The sequence below is a fragment of the Pristiophorus japonicus genome, chromosome 21 (genome assembly GCF_044704955.1).
Source record: "Pristiophorus japonicus isolate sPriJap1 chromosome 21, sPriJap1.hap1, whole genome shotgun sequence".
Lineage (NCBI taxonomy): Eukaryota > Metazoa > Chordata > Chondrichthyes > Pristiophoridae > Pristiophorus > Pristiophorus japonicus.
Genome location: NC_091997.1, coordinates 3,558,107 through 3,579,020, shown reverse-complemented (window position 1 = coordinate 3,579,020; position 20,914 = coordinate 3,558,107). Strand labels below are relative to the sequence as shown.

General features: G+C 50.0%; 1 pseudogene; it reads right to left on the bottom strand.

The window, feature by feature from the left end:
* Window positions 1-1,718: 1,718 nt before the first annotated feature.
* On the bottom strand, window positions 1,719-1,920 carry LOC139234210 (U2 spliceosomal RNA; annotated as a pseudogene).
* Between the last annotated feature and the right edge of the window lie 18,994 nt (window positions 1,921-20,914).

Sequence of the window (20,914 nt, the reverse complement as noted above, 5' to 3'; positions counted from 1 at the left end):
GCCTGGTCTTCGAACACTCTCTTCCTCAGGCGACCGAAGGCTGCACTGGCGCACTGGAGGCGGTGTTGGACCTCGTCATCGATATCTGCCCTTGCTGATAGTAGGCTCCCGAGGTATGGAAAGTGGTCCACGTTGTCCAAGGCCCTGCCGTGGATTTTGCCTGATCCAAACTATACTGAAAGCCCATACATACCCAGTGACCTGTGGATAGCGTTCTAGAATGGAAACCAATCTGATTTGATTCATATTTATTTATTCTTTATTTCCCTGAGGAGGATTATAATGTTCTATCATTGTTCTGATTGAGATCATTTAACCTGACACAGATGGCACATCAAATTTGGAAGCTACATAGTCTGTGAGGCTCAGCTAATCACTGACTTAGCCATTATGAATGCTGGCTGGATTAAGTTGAATGACTGTTCTGGTGAAAGGCTATTATAAAAGTGCATTCAATTAATTTAATGTTATAATTGCTACATTTCTTTTGCAACACCGATCCTTCAGACTTTTTTATTATTGTTAGTCAGTAATTCTCTGCAGTTCCTTTGGTAACTGGCTGCTATATTTGTTTGATACACATCCTAAGCTCACTCCTCTTACCAGCATTTTAAAATCCATTAACTCATCAAGGCTTCTTCGACAGCACCTCCTAAATCCGCGACTTCTGCCACCTAGAGAGACAAGAGCAGCAGGCGCATGGGAACACCACCACCTTCAGGTTCCTCTCCGAGTCACACACCATCCTGACTTGGACATATATCGGCTGTTCCTTCATCGTCGCTCGGACAAAATCCTGGAACTCCCTCCCTAACAGCACTGTAGGAGTACCTTCACCACACGGACTGCAGCGGTTTGAGAATAAGGCGCCCAACCGCCTTCTCAAGGGCAATTAGTGACGGGCAATAAATGCCGGCCTTGCCAGCGACGCCCACATCCTATAAATGGATTTTTAAAAATCAGCTAACAAACCTAATGGTGCTGAAATTGCCCACTGCCCGAAATGAGTCGCATCTACCGCTCTTGAAGTGTTCCGGCCACAAGGGGCAGCCAAACCGGAGAAATTCAGCACTTCATGCTTTTTTTTGCAGCGGGGCGGAAGTGTCATGGGCCCTTATGATAACTCGGTGGGTAAATGCACCACTTGATGTGGTGCTTGGAGCCGGAAGTGGGGGCGGGGCAGAGTGGCCATCGCTGCAAGTCATCAGCGCCACGGTGATGATGTCATCGCGCCGGCGTGTCACAATGTCCTTCCTCATCAGTTAAAGGGAAGGACCTCTGCGAACTCTGCAGCCACTTTAGTGGCAAACACTGGGCCACCAGGGAGGCTTTCAGCCGGGCCAGCGGCCTGGCACCCAAGAGGGAGAGCCAGGCTGCCTGTTGGCGGCCCAGCCGATCCCGGGGGCATAATTGTTGGCCCGATCTGGCAGTCGGCCGACAACAAAAAAAAATGGAGTCGCCGGTAGTGCCACCTCCACTTTAAGGGTGGCTGTGCCGCTCAGCCACAGAGACTGTACCGACAGCGGAAGCTATCGGGGGCACCGACTGGCAGCGACTCCGCTCCCGCAGGTCAATTTTCAAAAGGTGCAATTTTTTTTTTTTTTTTTTTGAAATTCGTCGCCAATCGTTCCAATTCTTTGTCAAATCACAAACGCCAGAGGTCACCTTGCACACGCCAAGGATCACTCTGCGCCAATGCTCTTAGCCAAAAGGCCTAGAGCCACTGCACCGTTCCTGGAAGTACTGCAATACCAGGTTCGTGCCGTGGAGGTGGATGGGTCAGGTCCCCCACACACCTCCTGTTTCCAAAAAAGCAAGCATATACCTTCCTGATCCAGGGAGAACCACCCGGAGGTCATGGTGGCTACTCCCCTGTCAGGTCAGTTACGCATGATCTTAGCCAAAAGGCCGAGAAGCGGCATTTTTTTTTTTTTTTTTTAAATTCGTAGCCAATCGTTCCAATTCTTTGTCAAATCACAAACGCCAGAGGTCACCTCGCACACGTCAAGGATCACTCTGCGCCAATGCTCTTAGCCAAAAGGCCTAGAGCCACTGCACCATTCCTGGAAGTACTGCAATACCAGGTTCGTGCCATGGAGGTGGATGGGTCAGGTCCCCCACACACCTCCGTGGAGGTGGATGGGTCAATTTCCCATGGGGCAGCACGCCGCGGCGGGAAAATGGGCGGAGCGTTCCCCTACATTGCTCCAAAACTGAGGAAGGGCAATATCTCCACAGACCAGGCGGCCACCGGCCTCATAGAAAGAGGCAATTTCAGCCCCAATAGCTGCATAGTGACCAAGAACTCCGATCTGCGACCTGCGGTTTTAACCTCAGTGAAACTGTGATCGGTATCTCTGGTCAGCCTGCTGTGCTTTTTTTTAATGTCCTTTTTTTTAAATCAGTGCTATGTTGTTAGTTTCACTCCAAGCTATCCATTTTTCAACGTTTCCTTTGAACCACTCACATCGATCCAGGCTGCCAGGCCTTTGCAGCGCGTTTTGTATTGTCGAGTTCATGCCGAGACTGCATTCCAAGCTGAAACTGGCAATGCAAGCCTTGCCAAGTTGTGTAATGTGACATTACACCGGCATTAAGCTGCATCCTGCCAACGATTGGCTGCAGCAGGAATTGGAACAGGGATCAGGCTGGTACGAGTGTAACCGCTGTGTGCAGTGGGAGAACTGAACTCGACAGGGTGAAAGTGGCAGGGTTGTGTCGCTGAAGCGTCGAGCGGGAAATCAGCTCCTCTCTCTCAAAGCATTTTAAAATGAGGAGCGAAACCGCACTTCATTAACCAGCCCACCCAACGGATTGCTGGCCTCCTTGAGTTGCACGACTACAATTGCAAGCCATTTTGACCAGGACCTCTTTTTCTGAAAAGCAAAACGTTAAGAAGAATTCTAATCGTCCTTTAGAATCATTCAGTTATTTTTCTTTCCCGACTGAATGTTTCGAACATATTTCTTTAAATGGATAGAAATGGGGATAGATCCTGGAAGCAATAAATATTAGTAGGGATTACTTTAATACGGTTTTGGCATCTCCGCATCATAAAGGCAAGAATAGCCTCATTAAAGTACCGTGAAAACTGGAGCAAGCAAGCAATTACAGTTTTAAGCAAGAAAGGTTACTGAAGCCATTATATGCTTTATGTGGTGTATCTGTAAAGCATGCACTCTCATGTTCCGCCACCAGGGAGCTCATCCCCTAAAGTCCCAAGGGATCCCAGCATCCCTTGGGAGCACTGTATATAAGCCGGCCCCTAAGGCCTGTTCCTCACTCTGGAGTGTCTTATTAAAGACTGAGGACACTGTTACTTTAACCTCCCTGTGTGCAGCCTCATCTTTGTGAGGAACACAATAATTGCCGACAAGTATACGAATCCAACGCAAAGATGCAGCAAACTGTGGGTATCCTGGAGAAGTTCTCGGAGGGTGAGGACTGGGAAACCTATGTCAAACGACTAGACCAGTACTTTGTAGCCAACGAGCTGGATGGAGAAGGAAGCGCTGCAAAAAGGAGAGCAGTCCTCCTCACAGTCTGCGGGATACTGACCTACAGCCTCATGAAGAATCTTCTGGCTCAGGTGAAACCCACAGATAAGTCGTATGAGGAGCTGTGTACACTGGTTCGGGAGCATCTTAACCTGAGGGAGAGCGTGCTGATGGCGAGGTATCGGTTCTACACGTGCCAGCGATCTGAAGGTCAGGAAGTGGCGAGCTACATCGCCGAGCTAAAGCGACTTGCAGCACAATGTGAGTTTGATGGCTACCTGGAGCAGATGCTCAGAGACTTTTTTGTACTGGACATTGGCCACGAGACCATCCTACGAAAACTTTTGACTGTAGAGACACTGACCCTCAGTCAGGCCATTACAATAACACAGGCGTTTATGTCCACCAGTGATAACACCAAACAAATCTCTCAGCACAAAAGTTCATAAATTAACTGGAACTGTGTTTGCGAGCAGAAATGTACAGGGCAGAAACCACGAGTCTGCAACTGCCAGCAAGTCTCAGATGACCAGATGACCAGAGTCTGCAACAAAGGATGAATGCAAGGCAATTCACAACTTGTTGGCGTTGTGGAGGCTTCCATTCAGCCTGTTCATGCCACTTCAAAGGTTATATTTGCAAGAGCTGTGGAATAATAGCGCACCTCCAATGAGCTTGCAGACGAGCTGCAAGCTCTGACACACCTGCTAACCACCACGTGGCAGAGGAAGATCGGTCCACGGTGGATCAAAGCAATTTCGAGCCTCAGAGAGAGGAGGCAGATGCTGAAGTACACGGGGTGCACACATTTTCGATGAAATGTCCGCCTATAATGCTAAATGTAAAATTGAAAGGCTTACCCGTAGCCATGGAACTGGACACTGGCGCTAGCCAATCCATCATGAGTAAAAAGATGTTTGAGAGACTGTGGTGCAACAAGGCACTCAGACCAGCCCTGAGCCCCATCCACACGAAACTGAGAACGTACACCAAAGAGCTCACCACTGTCCTGGGCAGTGCCATGATCAAGGGCACTTATGAGGGCACGGTGCACGAACTGCTACTCTGGATTGTCCCGGGTGATGGCCCCACAATGCTTGAAAGGAGCTGGCTGGGCAAAATCCGCTGGAACTGGGATACCATCCGAGCGCTATCACATGTCGATGAGGCCTCATGTACCCAGGTTCTTAACAAATTTCCTTCCCTTTTTGAGCCAGGCATTGGAAACTTTTCCGGGTGAAGCTGCGGATCCATTTGGTCCCAGAGGCACGACCCATTCACCACAAGGCGCGAGCGGTACCTCACATGATGAGAGAGAAAGTGGAAATTGCGCTGGACAGGCTGCAACACGAGGGCATCACCTCCCCAGTGGAATTCAGCGAGTGAGCCAGCCCGATTGTTCCAGTACTCAAAAGTGATGGCACGGTCAGGATTTGCGGCGATTATAAAGTAACTATTAATCGTTTCTCGCTACAGGACCAATACCCGCTACCTCAGGCAGACGACCTATTTGCGACGCAGGCAGGAGGCAAGACGTTCACCAAGCTCAACCTGGCTTCGGCCTACATGACGCAGGAGCTGGAGGAGTCTTCGAAAGGCCTCACCTGCATCAACATGCATGAGGGACTGTTTATCTACAACAGATGCTCGTTTGGAATTTGGTCGGCTGCTGCGATCTTCCAGAGAAACATGGAGAGCCTACTCATGTCGGTACCACGCACGGTGGTTTTTCAGGATGACATATTGGTCACGAGTCGAGCACCTACAAAACTTGGGGGAGGTCCTCCAGCGACTGGATCACATAGGGTTGCGGCTGAAGAAGTCGAAATGCGTCTTCATGGCAACAGAAGTGGAGTTTTTGGGGAAAAAGATCGCGGCGGACGGCATTCGGCCCACAGACGCCAAGACAGAGGCTATCAGGAACGTGCCCAGGCCACAGAACGTCACGGAGCTGCGGTCGTTCCTGGGACTCAACTATTTTTGTAACTTCCTACCGGGATTAAGCACTCTCTTAGAGCCCCTACATGTGTTATTGCGTAAAGGTGAGAACTGGGAATGGGGGAAAAAAACAAGTAATTGCTTTTGAGAAAGTCAGAAACATTTTATGCTCCAACAAGCTGCTTGTATCGTATAACCTGTGTAAAAGAATTGTGCTAGCATATGATGCGTCGTCGTACGGAGTCGGATGTGTATTACAACAAGCTAAAGTTGCGGGGAAGTTGAAACCTGTCGCCTATGCCTCCAAGAGCTTGTCTAAGGCCGAGAGGGTCTGCAGCATGATTGAGAAAGAGGCATTAGCGTGTGTGTTCGGGGTAAAGAAAATGCATCAGTAACTGTTTGGCCTCAAATTTGAGCTGGAAACCGATCACAAGCCCTTCATATCCCTGTTCGCTGAAATCAAGGGGATAAATACTAATGCCTCAGCCCGCATTCAAAGGTGGGCACTCGCGCTATCATCGTATAACTATACCATCCGCCACAGGCCAGCCACCGAGAACTGTGCGGATGCTCTCAGTCGGCTACCATTGCCCACCAATGGGGGTGGAAATGGCGCAGCCTGCAAACTTGTTGATGGCGGCGCAGCCCGCAGACTTGTTAATGATCATGAAAGCGTTTGAAAATGATAAATCACCTGTCATGGCCCGCCAGATTAGGACTTGGACCAGCCAAGATCCTCTGCTGTCCCTAGTAAAAAAAACTGTGGACTGCATGGGAGCTGGGCCAGTATCCCCGTTGAATTGCAAGATCTAATCAAGCCGTTCCAGTGGCGAAAGGACGAGCTGTCCATTCAGGCAGACTGCCTGTTGTGGGGTAACCGCGTAGTGCTACCCAAAAAGGGCAGGGAGACGTTCATCTCCAATCTCCACAGCACACACCCGGGTATAGTAATGATGAAAGCGTTAGCCAGATCCCACGTGTGGTGGCCTGGTATCGACTCCGACTGAGAGTCCTGTGTACGGCAATGCAGCATATGTGCTCAGTTGAGCAACGCGCCCAGAGAGGCACCACTAAGTTTGTGGTCCTGGCCCTCCAGACCATGGTCGAGGATCCATGTTGACTATGCGGGCCCATTTCTCGGTAAAATGTTCCTGGTGGTGGTGGATGCTTTTACAAAATGGATTGAATGTGAAATAATGTCGGGAAGCATCGCCACCGCCAGCATTGAAAGCCTGAGGGCCATGTTTGTCACCCACGGCCTGCCTGACATACTGGTCAGTGACAATGGGCCATGTTTCACCAGTGCCGAATTTAAAGAATTCATGACCCGCAATGGGATCAAACATGTCACCTCGGCCCCGTTTAAACCAGCCTCCAATGGGCAGGCAGAGCGGGCAGTACAAACCATCAAACAGAGCCTTAAACGAGTCACAAAAGACTCAGTCCAAACCCGCCTGTCCCGAGTACTACTCAGCTACCGCACGAGAACCCACTCACTCACAGGGGTGCCCCCGGCTGAGCTACTCATGAAAAGGACACTTAAAACCAGACTCTCGCTGGTTCACCCCAACCTGCATGATCAGGTAGAGAGCAGGCGGCAGCAATAAAATGTAAACAATGGTCGCGCCACTGTGTCACGGGAAATTGATCTGAATGACCCTGTGTATGTGCTAAACTATAGACATGGTCCCAAGTGGATCGCGGGCACGGTGATAGCTAAAGAAGGGAATAGGGTGTTTGTAGTCAAACTAGACAATGGACACATTTGCAGAAAGTACCTGGACCAAATGAGGCTGCGGTTCACAGACTGCCCTGAATAACCCACAGCAGACACCACCTTTTTTGAGCCCACAATACACACCCAAAGGATCAACGACACCACGCCGGACCAGGAAATCGAACCCATCACGCCCAACAGCCCAGCAAGGCCAGGCTCACCTAGCAGCCCTGCAGGGCCAACAACACGCCAGCCCAGCGAGGGCATAGCCAACACACCAGAACATTTGTACCGAGGCGGTCCACCAGGGAAAGAAAGGCTCCCGACCGCCTCACCTTGTAAATAGTTTTCACTTTGACTTTGGTGGGGGGGGAGTGATGTTGTGTATCTGTAAAGCATGTACTCCCATGTTCTGCCACCAGGGAGCTCATCCCCTGAAGTCCCAAGGGATCCCAGCATCCCTTGGGTGCACTGTAAGCCAGCCCCTTAGGCCTGTTCCTCACTCTGGAGTATCTTATTAAAGACTGAGGTCACTGTTACTTTAACCTCCCTGTGTGCAGTCTCATCCTTGTTAGGAACATAATACTTTAGTTCTGATCAGTAAGTGAGGTTAGCATATAGTTTTGTCAAAAGGACAGAAAAGTGACTTTGCAGCACTCTGCCAGTCATTAACAAGTTTAGAACTGCCTAGCATTATACAGAACGCTCGTCCTAGTGCCTCGAGCATGTGACCTTTTATGTTTTGTCCCAACACCGAGAAGAAATGTTCAATAGCAAGAGAGGGCATCATACCACCCGAGGCACATTTACATTGTGAAACAGCTTCCCTGAACAACTCAGATTCCTCGGGCAATTAGATAGGCTGGAAATCTTCCCCCAGATCTCGGCCATGGCTATTCAATAGGCAGCACCTTAAAGGCACAGGGGAGAGCAGCAGAAGGTAACCAGCCATGCAGTATTATCTCCACCTCTGTGGGAAACATGTCTCGGTGTGAATCACAGTGACACAGCTTAGCTCACTATGTCAGAGACGTTTGCTTTGCACTACTCTCAATTATTGCATTTATCTTTGCATCATCCTTATTCCATCATCCAGTGATGTCAACACAGGTATTTTGAAGCACCTGCAACACAGATTAAGCTCTTTTCTTGTAAAGAATAAGAATAAAGGCCCTTCTCGGTTGGGTAAGGATTATAGGAAGATCATTTCTTGAAAAGGTTAATAATTGTACCAAACTTCAAAAAAATAAGTACTTTTAAAAATTTGCAACTAAAATGTTGACTTATTTTAGAATGTCTTATTACCATGAAGACATGCTCCAGTTCTTCCATAGTGAAGCGCTGTGGGACGTTTCACAATGTTAAAGGCGCTATATGAACACAACTTATTGCTGTTGTTGATTGTGCTCTGTCGTTGAACGACAGTACGCGGATGACGCATGCGTCAGCGCACATTCAGAGACTGAGATCCAAGTCATCGTCAACATCTTCACCGAGGCGTACGAAAGCATGGGCCTTACACTAAACATCCGTAAGACAAAGATCCTCCACCAGCTTGACCCCGCCACACAACTACCCCCTGGTCATCAAGATCCACGGCGCGGCCCTGGACAACGTGGACCACTTTCCAAACCTCGGGAGCTTCTTATTAACAAGGGCAGACATCGACGACAAGATCCAACACCGCCTCCAGTGCGCCAGCGCAGCCTTCGGCCGCCTGAGGAAGAGAGTGTTCGAAGACCAGGCCCTCAAATCTGGCACCCAGCTCATGGTCTACAGGGCTGTAGTGATACCCGCCCTCCTGTGTGACTTAAAGACGTGGACCATGTACAGTAGACACCTCAAATCGCTGGAGAAATACCACCAGCATTGTCTCCGGAAGATCCTGCATATCCCCTGGGAAGACAGACGCACCAACATTAGCGTCCTCGACCAGGCCAACATCCCCAGCATCGAAGCACTGACCAAGTTGATCAGCTCTGTTGGGCAGGCCACATTGTTCGCACACCTAAGACAAGACTCCCAAAGCAAGCGCTCTACTCGGAACTCCTACATGGCAAGCGAGCCCCAGGTGGGCAGAGAAAATGTTTCAAGGACAGCTTCAAAGCCTCCTTGATAAAATGCAACATCCCCACTGACAGCTGGGAGTCCCTGGCCAAAGTGGAGCAAGTGCATCCGGGAGGGTGTTGAGCACCTCGAGTCTTGTCGCCGAGAGCATGCAGAAATCAAGCGTAGACAGCGGAAGGAGCGTGCAGCCAACCTGTCCCACCCTCCCTTTCCTTCAACCACTGTCTGTCCCACCCATGACAGGGACTGTAATTCCCATATTGTTCAGTCACCTTAGAACTTATTTTTAGAGTGGACTGCCTATGATGATGATTTAGTAACTCATTTGCATTGTAACCTATGAGAGCTGAATTAAATCGGACATATTCAAATGTTGATTTATTTAGAAATTGTGTCGTCTACAAACATTGTGGAGTTTGATGCAAAAGTCTTGTAAGAGAAATTTAGCATTAGGGGTACCAGCGGGACAAGGGTTAAAGTGCTGGTTCCTGCACCGACCCATAAGGAGGTAAAAGGCCTCTCTTCGGCCTTGTACCAAGGCTCCAGAAGTTATCAATTCAATAATATTCCGACAGGATACGATGTGAGAACCTAAACTGACATTGATAAGACCTTGCGAAGAGTCTCGAGGCGGACTCACGGGCACCAAGGAGGATCAACAAATTCTGACCTAATGAAGTCATTCTAGTCACGGCCTAAGGTGGTCACGAGGGTCTTGGCCTGTCAATCCAAAGTAGCACTAATAAGGTAGTCCAATTAGAAATCTAGGGAGGTCTTACCAGGGAACGGAGGGGTTTTTGAAATGTATAAAAGTTGTATGATTGTGCTGTTTGGGGAGCATCTCCACTCACAGGCGGCTGTGATCAGAGGTGTTTCCGGACATTCATAATAAAAGATCGTTATACTTTGCCATCCGTCTCTGTCTGCTAACTCCGGGGGCTGTTACATGGGTTGGGGCGAGCGTCGACCCTCTATATCAGGGGGCCTGCTCGTGGGAGGAGAAGCCTTCCCATTTTCCCCTTACATTCTGTTCTGTCTGCAATGAAGCAGTCACAAAGGCCGCGATTTTCTGGAGGTAGGTGGGTATGGGCAGGGGCATCTGACCCGGGTGAGCAACCGAAGAGGCCGGGTTTCCCGCAGGCCCTGCCGGCTTTAACAGCAGGGCCTGATTTGCATGCGAGGCCTCGATTTCCCGCCCGCAGCCAGCCAGATTGAGAGGCTGCAACTGCAGAGAGGGAGGGAGGGGTCGGTCTGGAGGAAGGATTTGCGGGGGGCGGGGGGGGGGAGGGCGCCGCCGGGGTTTCTGGGGGGGGGGGTTGGATGGGGAGTGGGGTCGGCCAGGGATTGGGGGAGTTGGTCAATGATCAGGAGAGTGGGCCAGGGATCGTCGAGGGATCGGGGGCGGGGAGGCCAGGGATTGGTGGGGGGGGGGGGGATTGGCCTGGGATTGGGGATCGGGGATCGGGGATTGGGGACTGGAGTGGGTGGAAGAGGCAGCCCAAGGATCGGGGAACGGCGGGTGGGGGCTCGGCTGGAGGATCGTCGGTGTGGCGGAGGGGCAAAAGAGGGTCAAGGCTGACCATCGGAGGATTGTGGCCGGCCTCAGCATCATTGGTGGTGTGGGCAAGGGCCTCCTGGTGGAGATCGGCGATCTCGTGGTGGATTCTCCAATCACGGGGAGTGGGTTAGGTAAGGACCCTGGGAAGGAGGTGGATAGAAAGCTGCTTACCTCGTGGACTTGGCAGTCCCCACCTTGCTTTAATTGCCAGGTGTCACAAATTATGTGAAACCTGTCCACATGCAGTTAAACTCAAAATGGAGGTTAAAAAAACCTCATTATAATATTTAAATTGACATTCAACCCCCTGGGAGCAGGTTAGTCGCCTGTCCCCGTCCCGCCTCCATTAAAACCAGAAGTGGGCGGGATCAAGTCGGAATCCCACTTTTAACACTTTAATTGCCCACACACGCCAAACCCACCCTTTGTTTTTGCTTAAAATTCCAAAACTGCTTATGTCTTTTTTTGTATTTTCACATGTCCATTGCTAAACCATGTTTCAAAATGGCTGCTGAAGTGTCCAGAAAATTGCCTGACAGATAGCTATCATCTACACAATGCCTCATTCTGGTGTAATTCAGTAACATATAGCTCTTTATAAGGACAATTAGTGGGAGAAATTCGGGGCATTTGCGCCTCCCGTTAGCGTTAACGGGGCGCAAATTACTTTTTGCCTGGGAGCGCCGCCGCTAACCACTTGTGTGAAATGCGGCAGGAGTTTAGCGGCGGCGGTAACCGGTAGCGCCTCGCTCCGCTGCACCGGTGATCATTACCGTGCACAGCGACCCGTTCCCGGTAGCGCCCCCTGAAGCTGTGCGGGCGATGACTGCGATAGCTTAAGGGGCGCGCACCAGACTGTAGGTCGCTCGTGGGGCGAAGTTTTATGGGGAGGTGGCGATTTCATGTAGGATCACGGGGTCTGTGCCGCAATCTTGCTGCCTGGCACTCCCCTTTAATGAAGGCAAGGGCCCTGTCTACGCGGCAGTGCTACGTATCCTACCGTGAAGGGCAGCGCCCCTCACTGACCCCTGCTGCCCCGCTCGCGCCCCACAGAGCAAGTGGAGTGCGATATTTTGCGGGGCAGGACCTCCATGCCTGGAGCAGGAACTCCGGCCTCACAGCTGTTACCGCCCCCAAACGGGGCACTGTGCAATCTCCCCCCCCCCTCCCCACCCCACCACCTTAGACATTACAAAGGATGGCTTTGAGTTGTGCATTGAATTAGATTACTGACCTTTTGAGTCCATTTTTTATTCTGATTACTTCTCTTTAAAGCGTCTTGTGATGTTTTTCTATATTAAAAGTGACATATAAGTTCAAGTTGTAGTTGTTCAGCCAATCAGGAATAAGCATGATGGATACTTTGCATGTGCTCCACTTTCACTCCCTTTGTGTTATTTTAATAATTGTAAAGGAATTAAATTCTGAATGGATTAAATCTAGTTATCCAGGGATCCTAGAAGAACTAAGTTAAGCCATAATACATTGGAACACTTGATGCTATACTGCACCATTTGTTGCAGCAGTAATAAACCTGCTTAAGTTCATTATCGTCCAATGAAGAGCAAGACAGATAAACCAGTACAGCATGTTCTATTTCCTCAGCTGTGTGCTGAATCACCTTTTCAGTGTGTTAAATGGCCATTATCCTCCAGACAGAAATGTGATCCCAGAAATTCTGCTATGCTCTTTGCCTGGCTCTCAAAACTGGTACAGGAAATTACTAAAAGCCTTTCAGCGATATACCTTTTCTCACTGTAATGTTCTGTTATCCACATTGTCTTTTCCGTGCTGATTTTATTGTTATAGAAAAGCATTTGTGATTTATGAGACCCTCGCCCTTAATCAAATTCCAGTCTCACTTACTTCATCTATCCCCAAATTAAGGTATATATTGCATTCTATCACAAAAATCCCACATAGCATTTAAGTGTTTGTTTCGACACGCTTTACAAACAATGCACGGTTGTATGGTTTTATTGAATGCTGCTTTTGTGTGTTTACTTAGTTTTGTGCTGGCATAACACAAAGTGATGTATTTGATTGGGTTCTGATTTGGTACGTACTAGCTTTGTATCCAGAATCGTGGAATTTTACCGAACAATGTGACACCATTCAGCCCATCATACTTGGGCGACTCTCTGAAAGTGCTGTCCATTTAATTCCATTCACCTACCCGTTCCCCAAAGTTATTTTTATTGTTCTTTTGCAAACATTCATCTATTTCCCTTTTCAAAGCTATTAAGGATTCTGCTTTCCACCACTGTTTCTGGTGGGACATTTCATGTCCGAACACCCCTTTACATAATAAAAGGCAATGGGGGAGAAATCCGGCTGTTTAGCGGCACCATTAGTGCCAGAGAGGGGCGCTATGGCCGCTGAATGCCTACCGTCCTAGCGCCGCGCTGTGACAGCCTGCCGCGAACTTCACTGGTGGTTTAGTGGCGGCACTGTCATCTACCGCTGCGTACTCTCGCGCCGCCCACTTGGTGACGTCAGGAGTGTGCAACACCTTCTTTGCGATGTGTTCCAAAATTTACTGCTTTCGCCTGGCGTAGCGGCTGGTGCTACTCCCAAGTGGGGGAAGCAGAACGTGCACAGACGATGCCGGGGCGATATCACGGGGAATGAAGAGGTAAGTGTTGAGAGTCAAATTTTTAACAATTACTTACATCTCTTACCTGTGGGATGGCTGCTGGGTGGCCTCCCTTCCATTTTTTTGCAGGTTTCACATGGTCGACCTCACCTCTTTAGGCGTTACGATGCCGGTATCCCAGCACCTCAACTTGAGAAGCGCTCCTGTGCTACCACTCCGCGGTGGGTCTTTAGCGCCCCAAGAGGAGTGTGCAATGCTTCCCTTTGGACTCTACTCTCCTCTTGGAGTGATACAACTGAATATCCCACTTTGAGACGGTAGACATCGCCAAAGTGGGATAGTCAGTTGAATTTCTAACCCAACGCTCTTTTCCTTTCCCTTTGTTCTTTAGACAAATCTATACCCTCTAATCAACTAACCCATTGAACAGTGGAAATAGTTTTTCTCTATTTAGTTACCAAACCCCTTTACAATTTTGAACTCCTGTATCAGATCTCCTCTTAATCTTCTCTGTTCCAATGTAAAAAGCTCCAGTTTCTCTCATCTCTCTTCATTACTATAACCTCTCCAACTCTGGTACCATCTTAGCAAATCTCTTTTGTATCCTCTTTATGGCATCTAGCCAACTCAATTAGTATGGTATTTTTTGTTGTAATTCTATAAACATTTCAAGTCACCTCAAAAGTGTGGCCCCCAAAACCTGTGGGGTCACGATCCAAGCACTTATACTGGGATCCACCTACTGTGGAGCTCTGTCACTGACCCCGCCAAAGTCTGCGCGGTCAGAGGGAGATGTGAGCCTTTGGCGGTGTGGAAAAATCCGTGGCATCCATCCGTTGACGACCCCAGAAACACTGGCAGTAGCTGGCCAGCCCAGGGTTGGAGACTGCTGGGTCCAGCCCTCTAGTCAACAATTTGGGTGGCCCCCTTACAAAAGAAACCACTTAAAATCGCCTCACAAAAAAAATCCCCTCATCTTTCAGGGTTTCAGCCCCAATTCCAAGCTGGTAGGTCCCACTTCTGCCCTTTTGGTCAGGTACACCCAGTGAGTACCTGCTCCAATTGTGCACTCGGTCCCAACCTAGCCCTAGGAGTGGGAGCTTAGAACATAGACTCCCACTCATGACCTTGTGCTTCTTACCTTGATGGCCTTGGAGGGACAAAAGTCCACCACAACAGTGGTGCAATTTTGGGACCTCTATATTTCCACATTGATAAAATGTTCAGCAAAATTTATTCTTGCTAGTTATTTTTTCCTCGTGTTCTCTGGTTTTCTTGGCCCACTATTCTCAGGGCACTGATTCTTGTTAAGCTGTAATCCTTTGAATAGCGGCAGTCCTCCAGTATCCAAATCAAGCAGCTGTTATTCATGTGTGTGCCTCGGCAGTGAATATCAGCAGGTTATTTGTTGATGAGCCTGATTTCTCTTCACCCAATGTCCTCCCAATGCACCTTCCACCAGGGGTCACCGGATAATGGGCCCAACTTTGCCCAACCCCTTTTTTCAGCGCACTTACTATCATGTATGTAACCTTCATGTAAGTGTAACCTTTATGTATGTGACCTTCATGTATGTAACCTTCATGTAACAACACTGTACACTGTATACACCTGAGAAATGCACACCTTGACCACAGGGGGTGAACTTGTGGGAGACACTCCTCACCTGGTCATCCAGGTATATAAAGGGAGGTCCCACGCAGGGTCAGCTCTCCTTGGTCCTGTGAATAAAGGTACAGGTCACAGAGTGACCTTGTCTCCAGTATGTGCCTCGTGTTGATTGGCTGTAGTGTGTAAGGACACAACATTTGGTGACGAGAAACGAGAATCAATGACTCACGAGAATGGCCACCGGTAGCACAGAGGAACGGTACCGTGTTGGTGAGGACTGGGGCGATTTCGTTTAGAGGCTCCAGCAGAGCTTTGTCACGAAGGACTGGCTGGGAGCAGCAGCGGCTGACAAGCGAAGGGCGCATCTACTGACCAGCTGTGGACCTAAGACGTACGCGCTGATGAAAGACCTGCTCGCACCCGAGAAGCCGGCGGACAAGACCTTTGAGGAGCTCAGCAAACTGATCGTTGAGCACCTCAAACTGACGAGCAGTATACACATGGCCCGACACTGTTTCTATATGCACCGACATCGGGAAGGGCAGAGCATACCGGACTTTGTTGCGGACCTTCAGCGCTTGGCCAGCCTCTGTAAGTTCACAGACGCCTGCAGGGGGAGATGTTGCGGGATTTCTTCATTGAGGGCATTTGTCATGCCGGGATTTTTAGGAAGCTAATTGAGACCAAGGACTTGACCATGGAAGTAGCGGCGTTGATGGCTCAAACCTTCATGGCGCGGGAGGAGAAAACCAAGATTATATATGCGCACAACTCTGCTCCCAACGTGGCAATGGAGCAGGGAGTTAACATGGTAAACGCGACTCAGAACCCCACAGGCAGGCAAGGGCAATTCGACACACCCAGGCAGTAACAGACTCTAGGGTGGGTCCTAACACAGACAATGGCAGATCGAACGGACAATTACACCATCACAAGGAACAATACATCCTGGGATGGGACCATTGACACCCACTAACAGAGTGCTCAAGAGTAATCAAAGAGACAATCAGAGAGGAATGCCTGGTAACAGCTCTTTTGTTCACAACAATCTCAGCTCATGCTGGAGGTGCGGGGGCAGACATGCTGCGAAAACCTGCAGGTTTCAACAATTTATCTGCAGAAATTGTAACTTCAGTGGACATTTGGCCAGAATGTACAGGAAGCCCGCAGTGAGGCTGGTTTACGAAGTGGATGAACCACAAGAGGGGTCTGCAAGGCAGGGGTATGCCTGGGACACAGCAATGGATGCTGAAGTTCAGCGGGTTCAGGTGGCAAACATCCACAGCTCATATACAAAAACGCCACCTATGATGATGAGAGTACTGTTAAACGGCATCCTGGTACGCATGGAGCTGGACACAGGAGCCAGCCAGTCACTTATGTGTGTCCAACAATTCAAGAAACTATAGCCACTCAGAGCTAGCAGACCCAAACTAGAACGCATTGACACGCAATTACGGACGTACACCAAAGAGATCATCCCAGTGCTGGGCATTGCAATGTTGGTGGTCACACATAATGGATCAGAGAACCGGCTGCCACTCTGGATTGTCCCGGGAAATGGTCCCGCGCTTTTGGGGAGAAGCTGGCTAGCCGAGATGAACTGGAAATGGGGGGATGTGCACACCATTTCATCTGTGGAGCGAAGTTCATGCTCACAGGTCCTACAAAAGTTTGAATCACTATTTCAACCTGGTGTCGGGACTTTCAAAGGTACCAAAGTAAGGATACGCATCACCCCGGATGCCACACCAGTGCACCACAAAGCCAGAGCAGTGCCGTATGTGGTGTGGGAGAAAATTGAGAGTGAGTTGGACAGGTTGCTAAGAGAGGACATAATTTTGCACGTTGAATTCAGTGACTGGGCAAGCCCCATCGTCCCTGTCCTAAAAACGGATGGCTCGGTCAGGATCTGTGGCACTACAAGGCCACCATCAACCGAGTGTCACTACAAGACCAATACCCGCTTCCGAGAGCGGAGGATCTTTTTGCCACACTGGCAGGCGGCAAGCTGTTCACCAAGTTGGACCTCACTTCAGCCTACATGACCCAGGAACTGGCCGAAGAATCCAAGCTACTGACCACCATCACCACGCACAAGGAGCTGTTTGTCTACAACAGGTGTCCGTTTGGCAATCGTTCATCAGCCGCTATCTTTCAAAGGAACATGGAAAGCCTGCTCAAATCCATCCCTGGAACAATCGTATTTCAGGCCGACATCCTTATCACGGGTCGAGACACCGAGGAACACCTCCACAACCTGGAGGAGGTGCTACGCCAACTGGACCGGGTAGGCCTGTGACTAAAGAAGTCCAAGTGTGTGTTTTTGGCTCCAGAGGTCGAGTTTTTGGGCAGGAGGGTTGCCGCAGACGGGATCCGGCCTACCAAATCCAAAACGGAGGCGATCCGTCGCGCGCCCAGGCCCGGCAACACATCGGAGTTGCGTTCATTTCTGGGACTATTGAACTATTTCGGGAACTTTCTGCCGAACTTAAGCACATTGTTGGAGCCGCTACACGTGCTCCTGCGTAAGGGTTGCGATTGGTTTTGGGGGGACTGTCAGGAACGGGCTTTAAATCGGGCGTGGAACCTGCTTTGTTCTAACAAGCTGTTGACTCTGTACAACCCCTGTAAGAAATTGGTCTTGATATGTGATGCATCATCCTATGGGGTTGGGTGCGTGTTGCAGCAGAGTAATGATGAGGGCCAACTCCAACCTGTGGCTTATGCTTCCAGGTCACTCTCCCAAGCAGAAAGGAGATATGGGATGGTTGAAAAGGAAGCACTCGCATGTGTCTACGGGGTGAAAAAGATGCACCAGTAACTTTTTGGCAGAAGGTTCGAGTTAGAAATGGACCACAAGCCGTTAACATCTCTGTTGTCTGACAGCAAAGCTGTCAATGCCAATGCGTCAGCTCGCATACAGTGATGGGCTCTCATGCTGGCTGCATATGACTACACCATACGGCACCGGCCAGGCACCGAAAATTGCGCTGACGCACTCAGCAGGCTTCTACTGGCCACCACTGAGGGGGCAGCGGAGCAAAGCGCTGAGATGGTCATGGCTGTCGATGCTTTCGACAGCGCAGGCTCCCCCATCACAGCCCGCCAGATCAAAATATGGACAAACAGAGATCCCCTCCTATCCTTGATTAAGAAATGTGTCCTGACTGGGGATTGGGCGCTCACACACAGAGCATGCCCTGAGGAGGTCAGACCGTTGGATGAGCTCTCCATCCAAGCCGACTACCTACTATGGGGCAGCCGGGTAGTCATGCCCAAGAAAGGAAGGGAAACATTCATCAGGGAACTCCACAGTGAGCAGCACCCAGGCATTGTGCTAATGAAGGCCATTGCCCGGTCACACGTGTGGTGGCCGGGAATTGACTCAGACCTGGAACACTGTGTTCGCAGGTGCACGACATGTGCCCAGCTAGGCAATGCCCCCTGGGAGGCCCCACTCAGCCCGTGGCCCTGGCCCACCAAGCCATGGTCACGTATTCACTTAGACTACTCGGGCCCATTCATGGGGAAAATGTTCCTCATTGTTGTTGATGCGTACTCGAAATGGATCGAGTGCATCATATTGAATTCATGCACGACATCCACCACTGTGGAGAGTCTGCATGTGGTCTTTGTGGCCCACGGCTTGCCGGACATCCTGGTTAGCGACAACGGCCCGTGTTTCACTAGCTTTGAATTCCGGGAGTTCATGTCGGGTAATGGCATCAAACATGTCAGGACAGCACCGTTCAAGCCGGCTTCCAATGGTCAGGCGGTCCAAATCATAAAACAGGGCATGCTCTGGATTCAAGGACCTTCCTTTCAATGCCGCCTATCGCGCCTCCTGCTGACCTATAGGTCCCGACCGCACTCGCTCACGGGAGTCCCGCCAGCGGAACTACTTATGAAACGTACACTTAAAGCTCGGCTGTCCCTCATTCATCCAGTCCTGTCAGACATTGTTGAGGGCAAGCGCCAGTCCCAAAATGAGTGCCATGACCGTAACTCAAAGGGGAGATATATAGAAATCGATGACCCTGTATTTGTTCTTAATCACGCTTTGGGACCCAAGTGGCTTGATGGTACTGTAATTGGTAAAGAGGGGAATAGGATCATAGTGGTCAGACTTAACAATGGACAGATATGTCGCAAGCATCTGGACCAAGTAAAAAAAAGGTTCAGCATGGACACTGAGGATCCTGAGGAAGATCATGAGATGCTGCCCACACCACTGCCAGTGAACGAGCAACAAGAACATTCAGCAGCATGCACAGTCCCTGGGGCCAGCCCGGACAAGCCGGAATCACCACAGGTGACAGAGACGCATACCAAGGCTCAACAACCAGAGCCCCAACTGCGGCGCTCCATGAGACAGCGTTGCCCGCCTGAAAGACTCAATCTTTGTCCCAAAGACGTTGGGGGGGAGGTGATGTCATATATGTAACCTTCATGTAAGTGTAACCTTCATGTAACAACACTGTACACTGTATACACCTAAGAAATGCACACCTTGACCACACGGGGTGAACTTGTGGGAGACACTCCTCACCTGGTCAGCCAGGTATATAAAGGGAGGTCCCATGCAGGGTCAGCTTTCCTTGGTCCTGTGAATAAAGGTACAGGTCACAGAGTGACCTTGTCTCCAGTATGTGCCTCGTGTTGATTTGCAGTAGAGTGTAAGGACACAACACTTACCTTAAGTGCGTTGACTTTGTGCACTGGAAAGGGCGGCGGAAAAAAGGGGCCCCATCCTGGCCGCTCATCCGAGTCCCCAGAGTCGTGGCGTGGCGTGCAGTCTGAAGTGGGGGGCAGAGCAACAGACTAGCGCCGAAAACAGTGCTGGCACCTGCGTGCATGCGCAGTGAAGTCTGCGCACATGCTCCTGCCCTCCTAGCATGTCCTGCGGGCTGTGAGCAGGACCTGATGCTCGCAGCCCCTATCCCCGGCTGAAGGGATGCCCCGATCTTGTCGCACCCTATCCCCGACCGAGTGGCTTGATTGGGTGGTTGGGGGGGGGGGGGCGGTCGGAGAAGGAGAGTTTTGGGGGGGGCGGGGAGAGAAAGACTGTATTGGTGGGTGGGGTGGAAGAGAGTTTTCGGGGGGTAGAGAAATAGTGTATGGGGGGAGGAGGAGAGTTTTGGGGGGAGAGAGAAAGAGTGTTTTGAGGAGGGGGGGAGGAGGAAAGTGTTTGAGGGGGCGGAGAGAAAGAGTGTTTTGTATACCAGCATCTCTCTCTCTCTCTCTCTGGCTATTCTTCCCCCCCCCCCACCCCCGGTGACATCGCGGCCAGCAGCTCACATTTCTCCGGTAGGATTTACTGCATTTTTATTAGTATTTTAATTGTTTGAGCTTTTCCTTGCAATGTTTGGTGCTTGGTTGTTGAGGTCCTCTCCAGTTCCCTTCCCTCCCCTATCCCTGCCCTAATGGCAACCGAATGTGCGCTACTTTTTCTTCACTCCCGCAAGGTTTTTCAGAGCTGGCCACATGCGCTGGCCTAAGTGGATTTGGAGCAAGTTTTTGCTGGCCAAAGTGGCATAAATGGCCAGAACTGGCGTAAGTGTCTGGGAACGCCCCCTTTTGAAAAAAAAAACTGACCTAAAAAAAATCATACCTAACTGACTTACTCTGGAGCAAATTTTGGGGGGGGAAATGGCATTTTTTAAACTTACGCCAGAAAAAATAACTTACTCAAAAAAAATTGATGCAAGTCATGGCCAAAGTTAGGCCCAATAATCGGGAGAGGGAACTTTGGCCGAATTTTATTTTTGACTCTCTTCAAGAACCCGGGGCTACTGAAACCAATTGTCGCAGCCTAACTCACGCAGCACAGGCTGGAGGGGAATTAAACTGAAGACACTGTTTGTCTCGTAAGTTTGTTATGATAGTAACAACCAAATTGGACAGGACCACATATAATTTATGAAATA